General features: G+C 40.8%; 1 non-coding gene across 1 annotated transcript; it reads right to left on the bottom strand.

Moving 5' to 3' along the window:
- Nucleotides 1-426: 426 nt before the first annotated feature.
- Nucleotides 427-500, bottom strand: TRNAN-GUU. Its single transcript has one exon. It is a non-coding gene; the product is annotated as a tRNA-Asn (tRNA).
- Between the last annotated feature and the right edge of the window lie 21,828 nt (nt 501-22,328).

The following is a 22,328-nucleotide window of genomic DNA, read 5'->3' as shown; positions in this document are numbered from 1 at the left end:
CCGGGCGCGGAGAGGCGCGCGTCCGAGGGGCCCGGCCGGCAGGGCTGTGTGCGCGCTCCCGCCGCTCGGCGCCCGCGGGAGCCCGGCCAGGCCGCTGGAGCGAACCTGTGTGGCCTGGGCTTCAGCGGACGAACTCGGGCCCCCGGGGCATCCAGCGGTCAGCGTTTGGGAACCGAGAGGGGGCCTTACGGCGCTGGACCCCTCCGCCCACCCCGGGGCGCGCAGGAAGAGCCCACCTGCCGCCCGGGAGCCGGGGACGGCTGGGGGCGGGGCGGCCAGCGCTCCCGGAAGCAGAGGAGCCACCCGCGGGGTGGGCGGCGAAGCGAGAGCTGCGGTTTCTCTGGCTGTCGACCTCCGAGGGGTTGGTGGGTCTGAATTCCCGGGATCGGTGCAAAAGTTCCAGCGGCACGCCGTAAAAGCGGGCGTCGTCCCTGGGTGGGCTCGAACCACCAACCTTTCGGTTAACAGCCGAACGCGCTAACCGATTGCGCCACAGAGACTCCGGTGCCGTCCGCCTCTCCAGCCACGGCCTTTATGGAGAATCGTAAAGGCAGCGCATTACTGTTCTGTTCTCTGCTGCTCTTTGATTCATGTTATTAAAATCAGATTTTTTTTTTCCCCACTCCGTATATCTAACCCTCTTAATTTTATTTTCCACCCTTAAAGCATCTTGGAAAGCTGTGAGACACCAGCAAGATCGAGCCAAACTTCAGACTGCAACTGGTATTATCAAGACACTGTCCTTTCTTTCCAACTCCCGTTTGGAACGTTCTGTCTCAGGAAGATGACTATTTCTGATGTTTCCTTTTATCGGAAAAGAAAACCTTTGATCTTGCGAGTTGAGAAACTCAATTTTTGTTTCCAACTCTTTATCCACGATTTGCTCTCTAATCTTCAGGATTTACTGGTGTAGCATTCACAAGGTCATCTGAATGGTGTCTGCCTTCCTTATTTTTATTTTCGGGTATCATTAAATACCTATTTGTTTGCATGTATCATGGCACCAGGTATCTGTCACTGACATTTTGTTATTGGGAAAGAGCGCTGGGAAACAGCTAGAGGAACACTCCTGAGGTCCGTGCGTTCTACTTCATTGCCTGATCGCCGCCTTCCATCCTCCCTCCAAGTAGCCTGCAGGCGCCCCCGTGGGAGCCATGCCCCCTTGAAACGCACGTTTCTTAGGATATTGATAACCCAATTTGAGGAAAGAGAAGTAAAAGAAGAAAAAAGTATGATTTATGACTAACTCCTGAAAATGCCTAGCATAGAAACCCTGCTAGCAAACTTGCTGCATCTCTCTCTATATATACACTCTATATGAAAAATTATTCCCTTTGTATGAATATTTCCAGATGCCTCTCGAGGTGCTCTTCAAAGCTCCAAACACTCCTTATTCCCCCTCTTCTTCCCTCAAATAACTGCTAGTTTGCACTTGACAACTCTAAATTTTTAGCAGTTACCGCATTGCTCTGTCCAGAATCCCTCGAGAAACAATTCGTTTTGTGATTTATAGCAGTTGGATGCGACACGCCTCAGTCCAATCAACATTGTGAGTTCCTGTGGTTTGATAAGACAATTTAAATTGGCTTTGGAACCAATTAGCAGCATTCCTTGAAAGCGCTGGGATATTAAGCAGCTGTGAATTTACACCAGGCTGTACCACTCCTCTTGCAACAAACTTTCAGAAATGCACTTGAAAAGTCTGAATTTGGGGGGGAATCCAGGAAACTCTTATAAAGAACATATAATAATGAGTTTTATTTCATTTGTGATGCTACCTTCACATAGGATGACAAAATCTTCATTTGTATTTTACCCACCTGTTAATGTGAGCTAAAGCTACCGTGCACTGGTTTTTCTTCTATGAATACCAAGATGAGATGTTATTGTTCTTGTGTCTATTCAGTTAAAACAGACTGCAAGGAGGTACCTTACCACCCCTTCATTCAATATTTACTCTCCTGCTTAGAATAACACTAGAAAGAGTTCTGTTCCTGTAAATACCTTTAGCTGCAATCTCTTTTCCTCACTTCAGTCTTCATACAAACATTTTAACTTCTAAAAAGAGAGATAAGAAACGATTGATGAGAAAAATTAATTCAAAAAAGAATATTAATTTGCATGCTAAAAATGTGTCTATGTGAATGCCACCTTTGTTTTAAAACTCAGTCTTCAAGTCTGGTTCTGTAGTTGTTAATCTCTCTTAATAAAATTAATGACTATTTCCATTGTTCATTAGCTTCGCCTCTTTTTTTTTTTTTTTTTTGGTGTCTTCACTTGAAAATACTTCAAAAGAACATGTAAATATTAAACATGCTAAATGGAATCTCAGTGTTTTACTCAGTGGTGTACATCACACACAGATTTTATGCAAAACGTTCCCTTACAAAAATAAGATTATGTGTTGTCCTCTAAATCTTTGTGATTATTTCATCTTAGGCCTTATATCTATGTCCAGATTTTAAATCTAAAGCCCACTGGATTAATTTTAGAAATATGCATTATTTTTTCTTAAATTTCAAGATAACCTAAGATAAATAATTCTTATAGCTTCATTAGTATTTAGGTCTTTACAATTGCTGAAAGTGAACAGAACTCAGCATCTTGCCTCCTTTGTATATCATACACAATTGAATTGCAACTTTATCTTTTCCAAGAATGTGCCCTATCAAAGACGCTGACCTGTGCAGATTAATGGGTCTATATATTTTATTTCCTTCTTAGGTAGAGAGAGAGAGAAAGAGAGAGAGAGAGAGAGAGAGAATATCTGTGCAAATGGGATCCACCTGTCTTAACAGACAAGGCAAGATGGACCACACTGATTTATAGACCTTCCTGGTATCATGAATTCAGTGCTTTCAGATAATGTTCCTCCAGCTTCATACCAACAGAATAGGCAACTCACAGAATTCCCATTAACACCCTTGTACATGACCTTAATTCTTTTGAATGACTGTATTTCAGAAAGATGGTGACTGAGTGACTAAAAATGAAAAACCCAGTTCAATTTTTTTTAAATCCAGTAAGTTAGAGAAATTATTGCCATACATAGAAGATTGTGGCACCAGGAAACAAAAGAGGATGCTAAACCAAGTGTCACTAAGAACAAGAGAACTGTGAGACCAATTTTCTTTTCTTTTTTTTTTTTTTTTTTTTTTAAGATTTCTTTTATCTACTTATTTGAGAGACAGAAAGGAAGAGAGCATGCAGAGTGAGCAAGCACACAAGTAGGGGGAGAGGGGTAAAGGGAGAGGAAGCTCCCTAAACAGGGAGCCTGATGGGAGACTGGATCCCAGAAACCTGATATCATGGCCTGAGCCTAAGGCAGATGCTTAACTGCTTAACCGACTGAGCCACCCAGGCACCTCTAGAGACCAATTTTCAAAGCCATTGAAATTACATTTTTTTAAGATTTTATTTATTTTAAAGAGATAAAGCACGAGCAGGGGGAGGGGCAGAGGAAGAGGGAGAGAGAATCCCAAGCAGACTCTGTGCTTGAGTGGGGAGCCCGACATGGGGTTCTATCTCCAGACACTGAGATCATGACCTGAGCAGAAATCAAGATTCTCATGCTTGACTGAGTGAGATACCCAAGCACCCCTGAAATCACATTTTTAAACTGATTTATAGTGGAGTTGAATCCTTCCAACCAGTCTCAAACTTAAATTATATTTCTTACTCACAAAAATGTGTCATTCCCTTTCAAAATTGTTGACTAAGGGTCAGTGATCAGTTCAGCAGGCCAATAGCAGTGGCCAAAACACCATTCACAGAGAATAACTGCTTCCATAATTGACTGTTGAGTCTACTCACAAATTAAGAAAATTAAGAAAGGTGTATTAGAATATTGTGTCTTATTCTTTTTTTTTTATTGTGTCTTATTCTCATCAGTTTTTAAATTGTGTCACTTAGTTGGAAAGTTTTGTGAAATTATTCAGGCATTTATCTCCATTTTATTTTTAATTTAATAGACATGATTTGAGAGAAAAGGTAAACAGGCAGAAATAATATATTGATACTTACCTAGCGATTTTGAGAAATTATTAAAAATCCAGTTTATTCTTCATCAATCTCTCTTTTGTATATGGAGATCATTTTTATGGCTTTGCCAAAATAATACAGATATAAAATTTTAATCATTGCTTTTTTTCATTAGTGGGAAAGAATTATTCACTAACAGTATTGATGATTTCAACTGTGTTCAGACCAAAAGACACTTGGATGCAGCTAGAAACGGTAGGGGTTGGGGGAAGAACGTGGATTTTAACTTTCTTCTGGAAGTTTCTCAGGAAACTTCTTCAGGAAGATAACCCTACAGTTATCTCAGTAACTTTGATAGGTTCTACCTCATTGTCCATTTCTTGACCACAACACTGTTAATTAAAAAAAGCCACAGCCTTTTATTTTCTATGATGTTTCCACAGAAACACTTTAAGATAATGGGTATTTGTTATGCCATCTACACAATGAATGTGCCAGTAAACTGGCCATCCTGCCTATCAGTCTGAATTTACCTATTAAAGATTAACACTAAAAAAAAAAAAAAATCAGAATGGTTATCCTCTTTCCATTTCCTTCAAAGGAATAAAGATAATTAACAGATGCCACAGGGAGACTGAATTCCTTAGCTGGGAACTACCTCTGGATGGAAGGGTCAATCAGCTGAGGATCTTAGAAATAGAGGAGAAAACCAGTGTGGAATGAGTTCAGCAAGGTAGCAAGATAGAGAGGGAAGAGAACTAAATATTGCCTGGCTTGGAGTAAGTGTTCCTCTACTTCTTCTAGAGCATTTATCATCTTTGCACTGCCTAATTCACAGAGCTATTACAAAATAGCACATGAATATATATCTTTCACTTTTAAAATGTTATACAGATACGCTGTTTAAACTTTCCAAAGATCTATAATTCTGTTTAAAAGAAATGAAAGAGGAGCACTTTGGTGGCTCAGTCAGTTGTCTGCCTTTGGCTTAGGTCATGATCCCTGGGTTCCTGGATCAAGCATGGAGCCCTCTGCCCAGTGGGGAGTCTGCTTCTCTCTGCCCCTCTGCTCCTCTCACTCTGCCCCTGTCCCAGCTTCTGCTCTCTCTCTCTCAAATAAATAAATAAAATATTTAAAAGAAATGAAAGGAAGAGAATCTTATCTTAATGAATAGTTAACCATAGCATCTCTCTATCCATCTATCTATATCCATATATCTATATATAGCAAGCTCAAATTAATCCATTTTCAAAAAAAGGATTTTGTAGTATCACAAAATGATTCATCCTAGAATATTGCAAATGGCAAGTGCTCTCGTGTATTTACAGTATGATCCCATGAAATAAATTATCCCATTTATTCAGAGCATGAATAAAGTACTAGCCTGTGTCCAGCATTTATGAGGGATGAGGTTAGGGGTTTCCGGTCCTTGAAAAGGTAGCTGGTGGCCCTTTAAGGACACTTCTACTCTTCTAGCAGCCCAGGTTGAAACCTAGGCATCCTCTGTTTCCTTTCCTTTATTTCTTACCTTTTGTCAGTCCCAAAGTCATCGATTCTAACTTCCTAACATCTCCCAACTTTCACTTTGTCTCCTTTGCATGCTCATTCCCACCATTCAGTATTAATCCAGTACATTCTTTGTACCTATTTCCTTTCTTAGAGCCAGTCTCCAACAAATGTGTACCCCAAATAATAACAGTTAATGAGCATTTATGTCAGACACATGCGTTACATTTATCTCTCATTTAGTCTGTAAGATGGATACTATTGTTATGCCCATTTTGTGGATAATTAAACTAATGCTTACAGTGGTTTAATGTTTAAACTCTAAATCTATTTAAATTTCAGATAATTTGCTGCTGGTCCTTGTTGCTGTGCCTTGCTTTTGCTCATCCCTCGAGGGTAGCAGAATACCCTCCCTTACCCATCTTGTCTAATTGGCAAGCCTTGTGGTTTCTTTAGCCTCATATAGTGAAGACTTTTCCTCTATGATACCTTTCCTGCTCTCTCAAACTAGATATAATCGGTCCCTTTTGTAAACTGTCTAGCACTTTCTCCTTCTCCAAACCTCACATTATATTGTAGCCATTTTTGTACTCTTTTAATGCCCCTTTTATTCGTATACTAGAGGTCAGAGATGTGATCCAACTTTATACTTCCTGTAGCACTTAGTATGCGAAATAAATGTATTGGATAATTGAAAATAATTATGAAAATGAAAGAACTATGTTAAATATTTTTTGTAAAAAATTAGCAGAGTTGACAGGTTCCTAATAATGAAGCAGACCAAAAAATTAGTATAAGAGATTATCAAAGGACATGACAAGAAATCTCACATTGGTCTAAGCAGAAACAATAAGAGTCCAAATCAGTTGTTCCTAGAAAAATTTTTTTTAAAGTTTAGGGGCGCCTGGGTAGCTCCGTCAGTTAAGTGTCCGACTCTTGGTTTTGGCTCAGGTCATGATCTCAGGGTCATGGGATCGAGCCCCAAGATGGGCTCTGCACTTAACAGAGTTGGCTTGAGGTAGGTTCTCTCTCTCCCTCTCCTTCCACCCCAACCCCTGCTGTGTTCTCTAACTAAATAAATAAAATCTTTAAAAATTAAAAAAAAATTTTAATCAAAGTTTTTTATACTTTAAAAAAATACTGCTCTTCCTAAAGGTGATTTTGATACCATTAAGGCCAAAGTGCTATTCTAAATGTAGTCATTCAACAAATACACAACACTTTGTGTCAGATGCTCTTTCAAGTCCCTTACAGATATTTACTTGTTTAAATTTTGTAATAACCTTGTGAGATAGGTTCCATTTTTATCATCACTATCTAACAGCAAAGAAACTTTAGGAGTTAAGTAATTTACCCAAAATCACAGACCTGTAAGTGACAGAGCAAGGATTTGAATGAAGGCAACTCTCTCCACACTATTTTCTTAACCACTAGGCTATGCTGCCTCTATTTTTTTTTAATTACACAATAATTCTCATACTGTATAGTTAAACTTATTTTTAACAATTTGGAAACTTTAAAATTTCCCATTGATTAAGATTTTTTTAATATAATATCAGACTTAAAGCTGCAAGAGTAGCATGAAGAATTCAACCAAATTTTCCAAATGTTAGTATCTTCCTACATTGACTTTTATTCTTTCTTTCTCTCAATATTTTTTTCCTCAACTGTTTAAGAGTAAATTCTAGACATGATATCCGTAAATACTTCAGTGTGTTTCCCAAATTATGGAATTTTAATATATAACCACAGTATAATTATTAAAGTTAGCATTTTAACATTGACATGGCATTATTAGGATTAGGATTAGGTCTTAATATATAGACCTTATTCATATTTCATCAATTGTTCAATAAAGTCCTTTATTACAAAAGAAAATTCAAGATCATGATATGGTTTCAATTATCATGTCTTTAGTCATTTAAAATCTATAACCATTCCTGAGTTTGTCCCTCTTTCTCTCTCTTGCATATTGTGACATTTCTGAAGCAGACAGGCCAGTTCTTTTGTAAAATGTCTCTAAATGTCAGGTTTTCTGGTGTTTCCTCATGACTAGATTCACATTAGGTACTTTTCCTCCCTCTAATACATTTAGTAAACTGGCCATTGTAACATCAATCTGAAACACTGGTAAAATAAAATAAAATAGGCTAGAATAAACCCAAAGATGTTATCATGAGTTTGGCAGAAACAGAATTTCTCAGTATCCCTCCATATCATACCATATGGATAGTCTCAACTATTTAAACAGAAATATTCTTGAAGTAATAATTTAAATTTTTACTTAGGAATCTCTGAACTGTATCTTTTTAGTTAGTTTGTTTCAGTTACACATTCACTAAATAATTCATATCTGACACTTCATTTCCTGGGAAATACCCACCAGAAAGGGGAATAAACCATTGCATAGAATTGGTTATGATTCTTTGATAAGATAGAGCCCTAGATAAATGGTCATTGAGTTTTGTAGTTCAAAAACCAAATCCTTTATATACTTGATTATGAAGAACTGAATCTTCCACATCTGTTAGCCTCTTGCTGTACAGATAAACTTGAATTTCTAAGACTACAAAACTAAGACTCACATAGAACTGCAGCCATGCATCAAGGTGTAGCAAGTGTGCCTTCTCTTATCCTGGGTTGCCTTCCACAGGTTGTAGTAGTCAGGATTCTCCAGAGAAAGAGAACTAATAGGATATATACAGATATATATAGAGAGATTTATTACGAAGGATTGGCTCTCAGAGTTACGGAGGCTGAGAAGTCCCTCAATCTGCTGCCTGCAAGCTGGAGATCCAGAAGGCTTGGCGGTTCCAGTCCTAACACAAATACTCTAACCAGGGGTGCCAAAGTCTGAGAGATGGCTGTCCCAGCTTAAGCAGAGAGCAGATTTGCCCTTCCTCTGCCATTTTGCTCTAGGCAGGCCCTCAGCAGATTGGATGATGTTGGCCACATTGGTGAGGGGAATTTTTTTTTTTAACTCTGTGAATTCAAATGCTAATCTCTTCTGAAACAATCTCACAGACACACTCAGAAATAATGTTTTCAGATCTTCTCTGGGCATCCCATACCTCAGTCAAATTGACACATATCACGCAGTTCTTAAGCATGACCAATAAAACATAGGGAGCAGAGATTTTTCAAAGATTTAACACGTCTAAATGATCACAAAGATAAAAAATCCTCTTAGAGACAATAGGGGACCATACACAATTCAGTGATCTCAACAGAAACATTGTGCTAAATGCTCCCCTTTGTCAAAACAAAAAAGAAGAGTTTGTGATCTTTTTACTTAGGAGGAAAAAAAAGCCTTTCCTTCTTTTAAGGAAAAAGATCTTTCCTTAACTTCCTTAAAAGTTGTTATTTCAACAATCCCGCAATCCACTACAAATGTCTTTGGCAATCCAAAAGAATTATTTTTTTCCCCTTCATGTGAGCTGCTCCTTGTTATCATATCTCCTCTACCTAGGGAATATTTCTTTTTTTTTTTAATTTTATTTTTTATTTTTTATTTTTATGATAGTCACACAGAGAGAGAGAGAGAGGCAGAGACACAGGCAGAGGGAGAAGCAGGCTCCATGCACCGGGAGCCCGACGTGGGATTCAATCCAGGGTCTCCCAGATCGCGCCCTGGGCCAAAGGCAGGCGCCAAACCTTTGCGCCACCCAGGGATCCCAGGAATATTTCTTATACTTTTTTTTCCTATTAAGTGTATCGATAGCAGAAATACAGAGACTACAATTAAGTCAACAGTCTATCATGCTAGATTCAAGAAATTTTTGGCTTCTGAGAACTCTTGCATTTAGAGTAAAGGCACTTTAAATTCTTAGTCTAGGGTGACGGGCACTGAGGGGGGCACTTGATGGGATGAGCACTGGGTATTATGCTATATGTTGGCAAATTGAACTCCAATTTAAAAAAAATATGTAAAAAATTTTAATTATTAATTTAAAAAAATTCTTAGTCTAAGTCCACAGGATAAATAAATAAATATTTTTCTAAAATTAAGTATTTGAAGAGTTTTTTTGTCTGAGGTTAAATTAACTAGCTTCCAACTTAGATTAACATTAAGTATTCTAACAATAGGAATTTGAAAAAGTCAATTCATAATTGACTTTTTTTTTTAAGTAGGCTCCACACCTAACATGGGGCTTAAACTCAATGATGCTGAGATCAAGAGTTGCATGCTTTACTGATGGAGCCAGCCAGGCACCCTCATATTTGACTTTCAACTGCTTTATAGAATACACAGAGAAAGAAACTGCCAAAGCTCACATTATCACCGTAAGAAGAATTATAGAAGTTTCCTCCCAGGAGCATCTAAACTTAGACTTATGCATACAATTTAGTTATTTTAGATGGGAGACTTTGTCATGAAGATCTCCTTTTCAAAAGTAATGAAAGAAAATAGACTCAAAATCCCTTGAATTACCAAGGAATTTGAGAATAAGAATTTCTTCAGTGCAATTGACTTTACTGTTTTGGAATGTAGTTGTGGTACTGGCAGAAGCATAGACATAGAGATCAATGAAGTAGAAATGAGAAACCATACATCCATGGCCAAATGCTTTTCAACAAGGGTGCAAGCATAATTCAATAGGGAAAAAAATAGTCTTTTCAACAAATGAGACAACTACGTATCCATGTGGAAAACGATGAAATTGGATCCCTAACTCACATCACATATAAAAATTAACTCAAAATGGATTAAAGACATTAATATAAAAGTTTAAAACTGATAGAAAAAAAGCATTAGCCATAATTTTTATAACCTTGGATTAGGCAATAATTTCTTTTTTAAAAAAGGCATAAAGAATGAAAGGAAAAAGTAGATAAATTGGATGTCATCAAAATTTAAAACTTTTGTGCTTCAAAGGACCCTATCAAGAAAGTGGAAAGAAAGCTCCCACAGAATAGGAGAAAATATTTGCAAATCATATATGAGATAAGGGTTTACATCTGGATATAGAAAAAATCTTTACAATAATAAAAAAGAAAAATAACCCAATTTAAAAATGAGAAAGGATTTGTAGACATTCCTCCAAAGAAAATGTACAACTGGCCAACAGACACATGAAAAATTGCTCCATATCATAAGTCATTAGGAAAATGCAAATCAAACCACAATGAGATATCACTTCGTATCTATAAAAATGGCAATAATAAAAGAGATGGACAGTAACAAGTATTGACCAGGATATGGGGAAATTGGAACCTTTAAACATTGCTGGTGGGAATACACAGTGATGCAGCCACTTTGGAAAAGTTTGGTAATGCCTGAAAATGTTAAACATAAAGTCATCATATAATGCAGCAATTCTACTTCTAGACATTTGGAAACAGCCACACAAAGACTTGCAGAATAATGTTCATAGCAGCATGATTCATAATAGCTAAAAAGTGGAAAGAACCTAGTCCACCAATTGATGAATTGATCAACACAATGTGGTATGTCTAGTTAATGGAATATAATTTAACCAAAAAAAGGAAAGAAGTAGTGATACATGCTATAAGATGAATGAAATTTGAACACTTTATGCTAAGGTTTTTTTGTTTGTTTAAAGTTAAGGGAAAGAAGCCAGACACAAAAGACCACGTCTGTATGATTCCATTTATATGAAATATCCAGAATTAGCAAATCCATAGAGAGAAAGCAGAACTCAGAATCTGGGAAGGGAGGAATGTAGGGTGACCGTGATGGGCATGGAGTTTCTTCTGGGGGTGATGAAAATAATCTGGAATTAGAGAGTGGCAATGATTATACAACTCTGTAAATACAATGAATTGTACACTTTAAAAGGGTGAGTTTTGTGGTATGTGAATTACACATCTCAATATAAATAATTAAATACAGGAAGCATAACCATGCCTTCAGATTGTTTACTAGTGTGGAAATGAGGCACAGAGAATTAACTAACATTGTCCAAAATTAGCAATGGAATCTGCATTCTGATTTGCAAATCTGTGTGTTTTAATCTACTAATACACTGTGACTATCTAGATCTACCCCAAGTCCCATGCTGAATGGTCTTGCAGCTTCCAGTTAATTATTGAAATTTTCTGACAAAGTTAGTGGGAAACATTTACCTGCCTATTCACTACATAAAATGCAGTGACCTGGTATTTAAATTTACTTCTGTATCTTTAATTTATTTAGGAGCATATTTTAAATTAATTAGTATACATTGATTGAATACCTAGCATATGCCCAGTGCTGTGCATATGGTGGGAAATGTAGAACTCAAGCTCAGAAAGTCAGGGAACTAGAAATACAAATTGAGAAACCATGAGTCTGTGGATGCTGGTTAAAGTCCTAAGACTGGATGGAATTGCTTAGGAAGAGCAAGCAGAGAGAAGAAAGGAACTAGAATGGAACCCTGGGGACAGATGTTTCAGGGTGGTCAGAAATCATTCTACCCGTGACAGGCATTGATAAGAAGTAGTTAGTGAATATAGAAGTAGAAAAAAGTTACCCTGCCTGATACAAAACACTGTATCTTACTATGTTACATTGTTATTATTTATTTATATGACTGTCTCCCTTGCTATTCCCGAAGCTCCTCAGGTTTCTGCCTCCCACTACACTACTGAAAAAAAAAAAAAAAAAAAAAAAAGGTCCAAATTGTCAGATTGCATGGGTTTCTCCAATTCTTCTTATTCTATTACTGTCTTGCATTTGATTCTGCAAACAGACCATTGCTTTATGTTTTTCTTAAGATGTGGGCATAAAAATGGTGCTTCTTTCCTGAGGATCTAGAAAAGGCTTTCCTTGGACATAGGACTGAGGTTGCACTGCACAGAATCCTCCCTTTATCACTTTCCCCTGCTCCTAACCCTCCCACCTCACCCCCAACATTTCCCACTGTAGAATGAAGCCCAAGCATAGTTCTCTGCGATTCTGCTTCTGAGTCGGTGGGGGCGGGGGGGGGGGGGCACCACAGGATAAACAAAACAAAACTGTGATACCTAATACAACAGAACAATAGTGGGGGATGAGTCCTGGCTTCATTGAAACAGGTTGCCTTACACAAGCCTCATGACACCTCTCTGGATTCCAGCTCTTTTTCAGGATCCTCTTTCTCTGTTGACTCAAAATATGGATGGGCATGCTTCCTCTAGTCTAGTCTACAACTCATCCTGAGCAACCTCATTTACTCTCTGTTGTCAACTCAATATATTGATGCTTATCAATTTATTTCTTTTCCAGATCTGTTCCTGAGGTCCAACACAATATAGCCATCTTGTCCTTATAGACATCTCAAATTCAATGAAAAAATGAAAACAAGGAACTCTTCCTCCCAAGGCATGTTTTTCCTATATTCCTGCTATCATGTACCTTTTAACCCAACCTTGCAAACTAGGAATCACTCTGCCTCTTTCTCTCCCCTAAAACCAACTAAGTAATCCTATGCATTCTATCACCACAGCATATCTTAGGTCCAATAACATTCTCATTAGGTCACCTCAGTTTACACCCTGATCATTTCTTTCCTAAATGGCTACCATTAACTCATAGTCTCCTTAACCCCCATCATGCCTTTACTCCGAATAACCTTGCAATCCACTTAAAAGAGTGATCTTTCTAAAATGCAAAACTGAATATTTAATTCATCAAATGAAAAAATTGTGATAATCTGTATTATGGTTCCCAAACTGTATACTGAGTCACCCTAGAGTGCCACAGTGAACACATGGCATTTCAGTGGGATACTTTTAATTTTTGAGGGAAATGCAACAATATTTATTTAGACACCATACCAAGTACCACTATTATCATTTGAACATAACTAATCAATGAAGAGAACTGCTGGGTATTTTGTTTGGCCTAGGGCATCATGAAAAATCTACAGACACTAAAGGTATAGTGAACAGAGAAAGTCTGGGAACCTATGACCTACCAAATGTGTTCAAACCCCTCGGAATAACATAAACAGACCCTTACTCACTTCTCTAGCTTCATTTCTCTCCTTTTCATGCCTTTTCTTCTCTGCCCATCCTACTCTACAAATCAGCCAGATAGACTTGTATCTCCCCAAATATGTCCTTCCTGCCATCCTGAGTGGTTAGGCTCTGACATTCAAGAGACTTAGAGACATGGTCTACCCAGGATCTAGGAGTGAGACCTGGTTCACTCCACAGAACACAGGATGAGGTAAATAAACCACGGAAGTCACCCTATAATCCCTATCCGGGTGGATTCTGTAAAAGTTGGACTATCTGAAGAAATGAAGGGAAGGGAAGGGAAGGGGAGGGGAGGGGAGGGGAGGGGAGGGGAGGGGAGGGAGGGAGGGGGGGGAGGGGAGAGTGGAGGGGGGAGAGGTGAGGGGAGTGTGGTCGGAGTTAGGGGAGGTTTCTTTTCTTTTCGATGGAACGGGTGATGTTTCGTCTGGGAAGTTCCTTAGGACGTTCCTTCCTTTCCTTTCGGTTCCTGTCCCTCGCCTCTCCTCGCTCTTCTCCTCTCCTCGCCTCGCCTCTCCCGTCTAGAGAGCTCCTCCCGCGGAATACAGCTAAGAGAAGAGAAGAGAAGAGAAGAAGAGAACTGGTTGGCTATTCTTTGGAATTCCATTTGCATTTGTCAGGCCAATGGAAAAGGCCACTCTCCCCTGGTTCCTGTCCTGCTCCCCATTTTCTATAGATGTCTATATTTTTCTAGGGTGGGAAACAGCCAACAGTGAGATTGTTTTTGTCAATGGCTATAGTACCCCCTTCCCTTATCTGAAAAGAAGCACAGCACCTGAGTGACATAAACGACTGCTCCTTTATGTCCTCTTTTAGAAATAAATCTTCTATCATAGAGATTCTTTTGCACATACTTGTTTACCTGTCTCCTCCACTAGACTATAAACTTGTGGAGGGTCAAGACTACACAGGATTCATTGCTATATTCTCTTCACCTAGCAGAGTGTCTGATACATAGTAAGTGACGAGTGGATATTTGATGACAGGTGGAGATACTCATCACTCTACTAAGGAGAAGAGTAGATATTTGATGAATGAATAAATTTCAAGGAGGGTATGATTGAGCCCTACAAAAAGTTCAAGGAAATTAGAAAATAAGCAGTGTCCTTCTTATGCAAAAGCCTAAAAGTCATTAATGACATTAAAGGTGTTTCAAGACAGAAACCGGGACAAGCTGTTTGTAGATGTTGAGGAACAAACTGGAATATGTGGCAGATAGTGTTTACTGCCTCCCAAAAGTCATTCTCCCAATTATTCCTTGCTAAGCAGAACTCCAGTTGTATTTAGGTGTGAAGAAGATTCCCTTTGATGCAGAAAGATGGGCTCAACCCCTATGCTAGGGAGATAATATGGTAAAGTGCCAGCTAACGATATGTAAGGGGAAATCCTTTTGTGGGTTATTTTGGAAAATACTTTACCTCCTTGAGAAAAGCTCATGAAGAATAAGCTTTCTGCCTGCCTTCCCACCTTTGAACCCAACGTGAAGATGTGATTCCTAAAATGGTGGCAGCCATTTTGCAACCATGAGGCGAAGGTCAAATAAACTGCAGACAGTTCTGACATCACTGAACCCGAAAACACACCAGCAACTCTTTACCTATAGACTTCTTGTCACATAGGAAAAATAAACTTCTATTTTAGCTGGGTTTTCTATTCTACTCTTATTGATACAGGAAGAAGTAAAAGAGAGACAGCAAGTATAGACCACCCTTTTAAATGGACATACTACATGGGATGCCTGGGTAGCTCAGCAGTTGAGCGTCCTTGGCTCAAGGCATGATCCTGGGGTTCCAGGATAGAGTCCCGCATCGGGCTCCCCACAGGGAGCCTGCTTCTCCCTTTCCCTCTGCCTATGTCTCTGCCTCTCTCTTTGTCTCTCTTGAATAAATAAATAAAATCTTTAAAAAAAAATAAATGGACATACTACAAATAATACAGATTGGCAGCTATAGGACACAGTGACTTTTGACAATATTTCAAAATGAGGATGGAAATGCAAATGAAATGGGGTTGCAGGGCCCTCTAATGCCCTAAAAGAGACTTGGGCAGCAATTTTGTTGGCAATAGGGAATCATGGGAGGTTTTTGAGTAGTTTTGGAACTTTCAGAAGATTACTTTGGCAAGATTAGCAAGATCCACAAGTGCCAAAGAATGATGCTTCTCTTTGTCTAACTTTCTGACCTTTATGTGACATGACTATATTGGCAATGCCCACTGTGTGACTCACTTGGTGTGTAAACCCCCTCAGTTCACACATGAGTAAGCCAAACAATAACCATGTTGCTTCATGGTGCTTGTTGACCTAATACAAACATAAAGTCTCAAGGCAAATGAAATGTTACATCATTTCAGTGCTGCCATGATATTAATAGTCCTGGAGGAAGTTACAAGTAAATAAAACTTCTGTTAATGAAAAGTGGTGATGGTAGAAATAAACATTGTATGAACTCTTGCCATATAAGATGAGAAAATGAGACTACATATATATTTCCAAAATACTGATTCCTGATATTTAATCTACACAAAAATACTAGACGTGCCTAAATAATAAATCTTGCATGTGAGGCCTGAAACAATTAGATTTTTCAAGAGTGTTTCTGTGAAGATACAGAGGGTTTTTAATTTGCTCACTTAATAAAAAAACATTTTTAAAGATCACATAAGAATAAGTGGTCTTATGCTGATTCATAGTTGCAACCATGTTCTCTCTTCCTACTAACTCCACTCAGAAAACAAGTTTACAGACAGACACATCCAACTAGGAGGAAATCTCTGCTGTGAACATCACGTAACATACAAAGACTATACAGGAAAAAGACCCGGGTATGTTTACTTTGTTGTTATACACGTGAATGTCACCTTACAGAGATTATTAAGGACTAAGAAAAAGAAATGTGTCATTTGTTTGGTTTTTGGACTAGGAATTGATGTTAGAGGATTTTAAATAAATTATAACAAGCTTATAAAAAAGTACATAGAACAAAAAGGGATAACATCTTGCTATTATTGCCTCTGACCATTTTACAAAGAGACACCCCCTTTGGACTTCTTCCTATTCCCCTCTCCTTCTTTTCTCCTCCCTTAACAGGAAATCATTGTTTTGAAGTCTGTGTGTAGCCTTCCTGTTAATAGTACTATATATTTACTTATATAATATGCAATTCATTATATTCTCTATGGATTGTGTGTTCTAATTTTTCCTTCTCCAAGGTCATGAAGATATTCTCCTGTATTACATGCCGGTATTTTTGAAGTTCTATTTTTTTTTCCAATTTAGGTTTTAAATCTGTCTAAAATTTAATTTGTGAGTAAGGTCATGATCTAATTTTATTTTTTTCAAATGAATTTTTTAATGAAAAAAATAAAGAATTTAATTACTCCTTTATAATCTGTAAACTCCTCAACAACACCATGTTTTATCTATATCTTCCTCAGTGAACATTATTGGTACTTAATATAATGCATATATATTTTGGATAACTGATACGTTTTTCTAGCCCCTATTGCTTAGAAGATATACAAAGTTGTCCATCTAGATTAATCTGAGTTGTGCCTTAATTTATTCCCTCTGAACAGGAAATAGCATCTTAATAAGATTAACTTGATATAAGTACTGAATCATTCCAACTGAACTAAAAGGTCCTAATAACTTCCCTAACTTTGCCCATTTTTAGAAAGCTTGTCTGGAAAAAAGCACAAAAACCTACCTACCCTCCAAGTTAGACTCCTCTGATTTGTTCATCTATGAGGAGAAAAGCACAACAAAGTAGGACCCTGAATTAAAAACAAGTTTTAGGGCAGCCCGGGTGGCTCAGCGGTTTAGCGCCACCTTCAGTCCAGGGCCTGATCCTGCGGACCGGGGATCGAGTCCCACATCAGGCTCCCTGTGTCTCCACCTCTCTCTGTCTCTCATGAATAAATAAAGTCTTTTTTTAAAAAAATAAAAACAAGTTTTAATCTATTTTTATAAGACTTGTAGGTCAACTATTTTAGTTAGAAGAAAACATGTGCCAAACTCAATTTGATAAACATATTTCAAGAGTACCACAGATTTAGGCTCTTTATAAGGCCTAGTTACATTGATTTAGTTCTTGCAGAGATCTGCTTCCTTTCTCCTTTCTTTCACAAATAAATAATCTGAAAGTAAGATATATAACCTAACTATAATCAGAGGCAATTAATGAAAGCCAAGGAAGGTAACTTTTAAAAAGAAACATTCTAAGATTCCTTCAAAAAATACTTCTCTAATACATTTTTAAAAGTCTCCTTATAAAATTTTGATCTTTTCAAATAATTCCAGGAGCATTAGAGTCACATAAGGTATGAACATTTGTGTGTGTGTGTGTGTGTGTGTGTGTGTGTTAATATGGTTCTGACAGCCCACACAGTAAGGAGGTAAAACTGGCCAGAAGAATATAAAGACACCTTGGTAAATGTGAATAAAGTGAAATCCAAAGTGAAATAAAAACGTATGGGGAAGCAAAATCATTTTGTTTTCAAATACTGTATGAGATTAAACTTATTTTATCAAGACTAAAAGAGGCCCTCAGGTCAGAAAATGATGTCAAGGCTTTCACGTGTGTATTGGCTGAAGTCTTTTCACTTGAAATAATTTCTCTCAGCTGCTTCTTACAGAGCACGCAGGCAAATTCCCCCTGCCAAAAACAAAAAACCCAACCAAACCCAAGAGTCTCCACGAAGATTAAGCACAATCAGGACATACCACCTTCTGCCTTATCTCTAATGTAACAACATACTTCTGTTTCACTGAACAGCGCTTAGAGACCTTGACCTTCAAAATCATAAAAACGTCTAGACCAACTACCCGAGAACCCCGATTTGGGGGCGTTACGCATTCAAAACCATTGGTCTCTAGGAAGAGTTCATCTCCCCCCCCCCCCCCTTTTTAAGGGATCAAAGTCAGCTGCAAGTGTAAAAGAAAAAGTCATTTTTAAAAAAAGTTTATCCTTAAAAACGTATCTCAGCACCTGGCCTTCCTCCTGTTCAAAATAAACCAAGAGAACTCGGATTCACGCTGCCGTCTGCTTTTGCAGACCTCTCTTAAAATTGGCATTGGAAAAAAAATAAAAAAATAAAAATAAATAAAATTGGCATTGGAATTCCCCTGGGAAAATGAAATTCGGCTTCCACGTCTACCCAAAGCTTTCCCCGTGCCTTCGAGCGCTGCAAAAGCGAGATGCGAGATCCTTTTTTTTTTTTTTTTATCCCCCCCCCCCCCCCGCCCTTTTCTTCTCGTGGACGTATTCAGCGGGCGGCCACCCTGAGCTCCCCGGGCGGGCGGCGCTCGGCGGCTGAGACCCGGCCCGTCGCGCGAGTCCGGGGGCGGCGGGGGAGGGGCCGCCGCGGAGTCGGGGTTCCCGGGTCCCTCCTGTCTCCGAGCGCGGTCCCACCCCCACCCCGTCCCTCCCCGCCCCTACTCTCCGCACCGTTCGCGACCTGCACGCGCGCGCACACACACACACACACACACACACACACTGAAGCGAGACGCGCGGGGGGAGTGCGGGCCCAGAAAGGGAACCGAGGAAAAAGCGCCTGTGACACAAAATGGAGAAAGAGGAACCGAGAGGGGAAAGGAGAGAAGGAAAAGCAGGGGGGAGGGGGTCCCGGGGCAGACACGGGCGCGGGTGGCGCGGCAGGCTGCACGGGGACGGCGCCCCGGAGGCGCTCGCCGCGGGACGAAGGGGCAGACCCCGACGGAGCGAGAGGCCGAGGCGGAAAGAAAGACGTTCCAGAGGCCGAGGCTCCATTTTCAGCAGCGCCATATTCGCTTCTCCTTTCGCCGCTTTTTGTTGTAGGGTTTTGTTTGCAGCCGGTGGACGGGCGCCAGCGCGTTTCTGCAGCTTCAGCGGCTTTGGTCCGCCAGAAGGGGAGGGAGGGACGGGGCCCCCCGCCCCCCCGGCCCCCGGTCCCCGCCCCCGCCCCCAGCGCACCTCCTGCCCCCGCGCCTGGGGCTGCGCGTCCGCCTCCCGCTCTGCGCGGCTCGGGCCGGGACGCGACACCCGCCGGGGCCCCGGGGCTCCCCGGTGGCCGTGCGGTGGGCGCGTGCTGCGGCGGGGACGGCGAACCGAGACGCGTCGAAGAAACACGAACGCGCCCCTCGGGGAGGAGGCGGGGGGCGCGCGCCGGGGGGTGCAGCGAGGAGGGGCGCCCCGAAATAGAGGCTTCCCGGAGGGAGCTGGGGGTCAGGGGCGCGCGCGGGCCGGGGGCCCGGGGCCCCCGCCGCTGGGAGCCGCGGCTGCCCCGACGCGCCTCGGGGTTCCCCCCGCCGCCGGAGGAGCGGCCAAGGTCGCGGCCCGCGCGGGGCCCCCGGCGGGTGGGCAGGGAAGCGCCCCAGCGCCGGCCCCGGGCGCGGGTCTCCGCGGAGGTGCCCTCGCTTCCCGGGGATCGGAGGCGCGGTCGGAGTCGCGCAGCTCCTTCGAGGCAACTGAAAGCGGTTCCGGAAACGAAGTCCCGTCCTCTCACCCCAGGCGCCCCAACTGCTGGTTTCCGTCGAGTTACATCTCGGCCGGTCGGTGGTGCAAGTGACGAACGGCTGCAAAGTACATTCTCCTCGCGCTCCCGCTCTTTCCGCTCCGCTCGCGCTCGACACCGTCTTCGCGCACAGTCACGCTCGGGCGGGCGCCGGAGACGCCCCAAGGTTCGCGCCGCGGGCGCCCGGCCTGCCCCGATCTGCGATCTGCGAGGGCCCGCGGGGCTGCGGCCGGCCTGGACCGCGCGGGGCGGCCTCGGAGGGCGGCGGGCATCCCCGTGGGGCCCCCGCGCCGTCGGGTTCCGCGCGGTCCTGCGCCTCCAGCCCAGACGGCTGCTGCCCCCCGTGTCGCCGGGCCTTGGGTTCTTCGCGGTGCAAAGGGACGGTGGCTGCAGGGTGGAAGCGCCGGACTCTTCCGTTTGGCGGCGTGCAGCATGTCCAAGCGGAGACTCGGGGTGACCGCAATGGTAACCGAACCACACAAGGTCCCTGGGCGCGTCGGTTGAAACAGCTAAAAGCTGTTGAAACAGCTTCACTCCTGTCTTTCACCGGATCACTGCGTCCTCCTCTCCTGCCCAGCGCCACAAGCAGAGCACTGTGCATGTCACCGGCCCCTGGAGCACTCGGGTCATCTCAGAGCCCGCAGTACAGCAGGGAGCGCCGCCCACACCTGGCGCCTCGGGAGCTGCTCGCTGCCAGCCGCCAGCCCTCGAACCCCGCTCCCCGGGAGCCACCGACGGCGCATGCCCACCTGCGGGTCTGCCTTGGACAGGATAACCCGGCTCTTCTATTACTCCGGCTATATTAACGGGCCTTTAAATTTTGGAATGACATTTAAGTCATTACCGACGGTTGATTATTTATATGTCTAGTTTTTCAGATGACAGATTTACATAAAGAAAATCTATCTTTCCCAAGCAGGAAAATAAAAGAGATTTCTTACATTCTTCTATTAGAAAAGTTGCATTGAGATGCAAGTTTCAAGTTACTTTAGTATTAAACTGTTTTCCCTAAGCGAGAGCTGGGTGTCTAAGCTCAAACATTAGTCTTGGCATCGTTAGTTAAGGTGATCTTTTCCTTGTGGTTGCGTGTGTGTGTGTGTGTGTGTGTGTGAATGCTAACATCAAAACTTCAAATCGATAGCTGCGTGATGGTTTTAGAATATTCCACAAAATTAAGAAGTAAAAATATTGGCAAGCTATAGGCCTAGCTCACAGAGAACATTACAACTTCTGTTTCTGAGACAAGGTAAAAGGGGCTATAGGACATTTTAAAATTTAAAGTATTCGTAGTCTGGAATAGATATTTATCATTTCACGATACATGAAATTTTAAACTGAGCATTGCCTGTAACACTCAGGTTTATATTATGTTTTTGGATATACTCAACCCTCTTTTGTGTTTCCTCTTTCATGAGAAAGCTTACTTTTTAGTCACCAGCTTTCTTTTAATTTAGTCATGAACTGTTTTTTTTTGTTTTGTTTTTTGTTTTGTTTTTTTTTTTAGTACAAACCCTAAGGCTATTTAGAAGATGATATTTATGGCAGCCAAATACAGGGCAAAAAAAGTTCAAATTTAGTAATTTTCTCATCTCTCAAAGATCACTTCCTTCAAAAATAAAAGTTGGAAATTGTAATTTGGTTGGTACTCTATCCACTCTTACATCTGGCCATTGAATTCAACTGATTAGGTATTAAGGCCTACTTTTAAAAAAATCATTGTAAAGCATTTATTAAACTCAAGAGAAACTGGGATTTCTTTTCATAAATCCATGTACTGATGAATTGCAATGTAGGACAAAGATCACCATTTAATGTATCTCACTTCCACTAATTCATGTGTCAAGTAGTGCTGGGTAATATGCAATTTAGGAAGAAAAATCAAATCATCTCTATTTGACAGATTTACCATGTAAAAGATGTCATATAATCACTGTCTTAGACTTAAGAGGCAAAATTTTAAGTAGAGCTCTTATATTTTATTCAAAATCCATTTTAGAAAGGTAAGGTAATATAGATAACCTGCAGAGCAAATTTTTGGCCAAATAGTTCTTTATAAATGCAGAAAATTCAGAAATGTTCAATATATGAGAGTCAACTTGTGACACATACGATCTTTACAAAACTATACTGATTATTATTTTTAACATTACTAATTGATCTGTTTTTCAAAATCTTAATATTGGTAATTTATTGAACACTGTTAAGGCATTTCCTTATATTTAGAATTGCCTGCTTTGTTACATCATAAGTCCTAACTGTTTCAACCCACTCAAATATGTTATACTAAGTGTCTTTTAAATGGTCCTTATTTGTATTATGACTGCTTCTAATTTTTAATATGTGTAATTTTTACATTTTGGAGTACATTTTTTTAGTGCCAGCTACTG

The sequence above is a fragment of the Canis lupus genome, chromosome 2 (genome assembly GCF_011100685.1).
Source record: "Canis lupus familiaris isolate Mischka breed German Shepherd chromosome 2, alternate assembly UU_Cfam_GSD_1.0, whole genome shotgun sequence".
Taxonomy (NCBI): domain Eukaryota; kingdom Metazoa; phylum Chordata; class Mammalia; order Carnivora; family Canidae; genus Canis; species Canis lupus.
Note: the sequence above shows the minus strand (reverse complement) of the source record. Positions and strands in the feature narration are given on the sequence as shown.